Consider the following 4695-nt stretch of genomic DNA (forward strand, 5'->3'; position numbering starts at 1 on the left):
AGGAATGCTCCCGTCTGCCTCTGGGCCGCTGCTTCCTCGCCCCCTGGCTTTGATGAGGTGTTGTCTGGGTTCCTTTCAGCTGTTAGTTTAGCAATACTGAGGTAACAGCCTCAAGACACAGGGGAAGCCATTCAGAAACTTCCTGTTACGTTTATGTAAATGGCAGTCAATTGGATTTTATCTTCCAAACAGAGGTAGTTGAGGCTGCAGCCCACAGCAGCAGGCAGCTCAGGCCCCCTCGGTGGCTGTAGGCACCGAATTGCTTTGCCAGGGTCCAGGACTGCTTCGTTGTCCTGCTGCCAGAAATACCTCGCAGGACCTGCTGGCTCCATAAGGCCTGCAAGCTCAGCACTGGGCAACCACGGTGCAACTGGGAAGCCTGCCCGCCTCCCCACGAGCAGCCTGCCTGCAAGTCGTTCTGGCTGGGAGGGAGCAGAGACCACCCCCTCATCCCCCGTACGAACAGTGTTTGGCACTGAGTGGCACATCTCAGTTTGGGATTGTAAAGTTAAGGTTTCAAGGGTTTATTCCAAAAACAGTCAAGGCAAAGTGTGCCCCAGGCCCTCGCCCTCGCCCAGCGCCTGGTGCCATGACAGCTAGAGCTCGGCTGGCAGTGAAATGAATCATCGGACCGTTCTCTTTCCAGACGGGCTCCACCACATGCTCACTGCAGACTTCAGGGGCTACGCAAGCCTGAGGGGCAAACCTCTGGTGTGCTCCGATTCTTTCCCGAAAACGTGTGGCCCCTTAGTTTGCAGTTAATAGTATTTGTCTTCTTAAGATAAGCAGATTTTTCAAACAGCGTAATTAGCATTTTGAAAAGCAGCCCACATTTAACTTGGATGGTTATTAAAGTAATATTTACTTTCGAATGTTTTCCCAAGGACATACCTGTTAATAGGTCCCTTCTCCTGTACCTTTCTCTAAGACGGTTCATCTCTAAACACACCCGCAAAGGGAAGGACTCTGCTCAGAGTTGCTGGAGAAACCAGCGGAGACATTCTGTAGCTCTGCCCCCAGCTCCAGAGGTGACCATGAAATGCTGGGGAAGTAAGGGAGGGCGAAGGGCGGGCGTTTAGCCCGGCGTTTACCTGGCCGGGGACGACTCACTGTGACTTCTGGGCCAGGCGATCATTCTGACTGGCTGCTCACATGCCGCCCGTGGCTGGGACCACCACCTCCAAGGAGCCCGTTCCATCTCCGCAAGGTCCCCCCTCGTACAGCCGGGCTCAGCCTTCCTGTACGTTCATTCGTACCCATCCAGCCTTTGGGGCGCTGTGCGTCCCGTCTGCCAACACGTGACCGAGGCTCTGAGTAGCCCAGCCAGCAGTTTCCTCTTGCCCACAGAAGGGCGAGCGACGTCTACTGACTCAAAGCAGAAATCCTGAGAAGCTTATGTCCCTTGCTCTGCCATCGCGTACCCTGATCAAAATGGCCATGAAGCACACCTGTGATCCTCACACTTCCTCTACTGGGAATTTATTCTAGAAAATACTTACAAATATGCAAAAAGATTTATCCACAAAGACGAGCACTGCTGCTTTTTAAAAATAATACTCAGAAAAGGGGTGTGTGGGGTGGGAGCGAGGGGGTAGATAACCTAAATGTCCAAAACAAAGGCAGATGGTTAAATCCTGAAACACCTATACAATGGCCTTAACTTTTCAGGCATCAGAAAATGATGATTTAGATAAGATTTGCATAAAAACTATTAAGCGATAAACCAGAATGTGTAGTGTGTGATCTCGTTAATACGTATCTAGGTCCGGAAAGGTACACTGCGAGGTGTTTATAGGGGTCGTCACTGGACCTTCCTGCTCCTTTTTGCTGCTTCGCAGTGTCTCAGTTTTCTATGATTGCGTGTATGGCTTTTGTAATAAGAAAAAAATACATAGACCTTAATTTAATTTGGCGTGTTCTCGTAAGCCTTGCTGGCTCTCTGTGATCACTGTCTCTTCTGAGGGCTCATACTTTTCACTCATATTTTCAAATTCTACTGGAAATCATTTCCAGACCCAGATCATTAATTTTCTTTTTTTTCCCCAATAATTTTCATATTGCCCCTTTTCGAGAATATGACTTTTCCTGTTGTCCAGTCCCCTGGACCTCCTGTCCACTGGCATCCGTCAGAGACCACTGACCACAGTTTCAGCAGCATCTCTGACACGCTGCTTGCCCTGCAGATGCGGACCGTGTGAGAGCAGCTGGCTGCTCCAGCCAGCTCCTCACCTTCCCTGCTCTTCACATCCCCCTTCACATCCCCCTTCACTGTGCCATCCTGCTTCTTAGGGTTTGAGGATGGTTTTCCTTGAAAGAGGAGATAGAAATAAAATAGTAGGTTCCTGGTTTGGCTCATTTTGTCTGTATTAGGGTCGGCAAACCATGGCCCACAGCCAGCTCTTTATGTGATCCGTGAACTAAGGATGATTTCGTGTTTTTAAGTAGTTGAAAAAAAAAAACATAAAAAATATTTAGTGATGTGTAATCTATAGGAAGGTTAGATTTCAGTGTTCCTAAATAAAGTTTTATTGGAACACATCTATGCTTGTTCCTCTGCAGATTGCCTGTAGCCGCTTTCACACTGCAGTGGCAGAGTTGAGTGTGACAGAGACCATGAAGTCCACAAAACCTGAAATATTGACTACCTATCCTTGGTAAATGGTGGCTCATGCTTTCCTGGTGATGTCCTAACTGAGGTGTTCCTTTTAGGCTCCTACCCTCCTGGGCAGGCTTTCTTCTGGGCCGTGTTGATTTCTCTAGATTCTACCCCAAACGCCACTCCTAAGTTTCCTCGTCAGGACTGTTAGTGGCTTTTAGTTTCCTGTTTTAAGAATATCTTACCTCTATTGAAAAGTCTTCTATTTTAGTCCTGAATGATTGCATTCTACCCTTTTTTTTCCTTAGAATTACTTTTTAGCTGTTTAGATGTCTGACTATTCATTCATTTCGATTCCGCCTGTTCTGGAAAGATTTTGTTAGCTCCAGAAATACATGTAACAAAATAAAAACGGAAGAGAAGACATAAGAGCGAATGAAAAAGCAGGATGGAGAAGCAGGGTGCAGCCGTGGGCGAGGTTTTCCATCCACGGGATGCTGGCTTTGGTTCTGAGGCAGGACCGCCTCCGTAAAAACGAGCTAGTTGCTCAGGAAGAAACCTAACTATTCCTTTTACTGAATTCTTCCTCATAAAGAGAGCCCCGTTAGATGCTGCGAACCATAAAGCAGCTGCTTTTCAGTGAGTTTGACGAGCACCTCCTGTACGACCATATATGGGGGGATCTGCTCATCTTTGAACCCCTTCAGTGTTTGGGAGTCGAGTAAGATGTTTCTTAAGAAATGTTCTTGTGCTAGGTGTCCCGCGCCTTAGGAACTGGAGACCGTGGGGTGTCAGGGAGGGAGGGCTCCTCACCTCCTGTCCAGCCTGAGGGGTGCCGGTGCCAGAAGCTTCTTGTAAGGAGCACCCAGCCAGCTTCCTGTAAGGAGGTGCCTGGGTTTGCTTTCTCTAACCTGGGAATGTCTCTTATCAGTCTTATGGCAGGTGTTACTTAATGAACAGGTGACTCGAGGTAGGGGAAACCAATCTGTGCTGGTCTCTTGTTTTTGCAGTGGTGGTCATAAACTGATTTGTATCACCAAGTGAAGAATTCTTACCAAAAAGAAAAAAAAAACCACCTTATTATTTCTCTCCCTTTTGAACACATTGACATAGCAGTGTAAGATAGTAAAATGACAGAAATGCATATTAAGACCGGCGTGTAATCGAACCAGACACACACCCCACAAATCCAGGAGGGGCCACAACACAGCGACACCCCGAGGCCTCACGGCGCGGGGAGCTATGGGGCTCGCTCGCCTTCCCTTTCAGTCCACAGGCAGGTTGCCTTGCCGACGCCTCCACTTGCCCGTCAGCATTAGGCTGACCATATAATGTGCTGCCCACTTCATGGCATTGGAGAGTGAGAGGCACACAGAGCACCAGGGCAGAAGCGGGTACCCAGACCCCACCCGGCCGCCAGGAGGGTGTGGTCGCCCTGCTTTTAGCTTTTTTTTTTTTTTTTTTCAGTTTTCTTTTTCATCGCTGGAAAAGCCAGCTTATTGCCCTCCTCAGCTGTGCCCTCTTCAAAACCAGCCCCTTTCCGAGATGTTTGACACCAGGACGCGTGTGAGCATGGACAAGTCTGAGCGCATGCGCTCCTGACTTCGGCTCACGGCCCTTGTGCCGAGTGAAGGAGGCTTTTATCTGAAACAGAACCGTGTACGAGCCATGGAACTCTGACATCAGACCAGGAAAGCACAAAGCAATTAAAAATAATTAATGATTTCTGAATATCAGCCTTCTCCATGCAGTTTTAATCTAGTCCTCATTTAAATTAGAAGATGGACACTTAATTATCAGTGTTATGAAATTCATGATTTATATATTTCATCCAATCGGATAAAACTTCTGCTACCAGCTCTTCATCTCAGTACAAAAAAAAAAAAAAATCCTATATTTTACGTGATCCTTAAAAAAAAACCTCATCTACTGTAAACATATTTTCCTTCTATTTATGATGATTACATTATTTCTGCCTTCTAATTAGGGAGGGAAAAAACTCACCTGGAAAATAAACTTAAGGCTTTAACGATCACAGAGCGTTGCCCGATTGGAAAACAAAGGCGAGGAGATCAAAAACGGGTCCTTGGGAAGTTTCC

The 4695-nt window shown here is 47.3% G+C and overlaps 1 protein-coding gene across 1 annotated transcript in view; it reads left to right on the forward strand.

Annotated features, from left to right (window-relative positions):
• The window catches only part of MVB12B (multivesicular body subunit 12B), a 154455-nt gene that overhangs the window by 86980 nt on the left and 62780 nt on the right, over positions 1–4695 (forward strand). The gene's annotated exons all lie outside the window — the stretch shown is intronic.

The sequence above is a fragment of the Pteropus alecto genome, unplaced genomic scaffold, assembly GCF_000325575.1.
Source record: "Pteropus alecto unplaced genomic scaffold, ASM32557v1 scaffold67, whole genome shotgun sequence".
NCBI classification, from domain to species: Eukaryota; Metazoa; Chordata; class Mammalia; order Chiroptera; family Pteropodidae; genus Pteropus; species Pteropus alecto.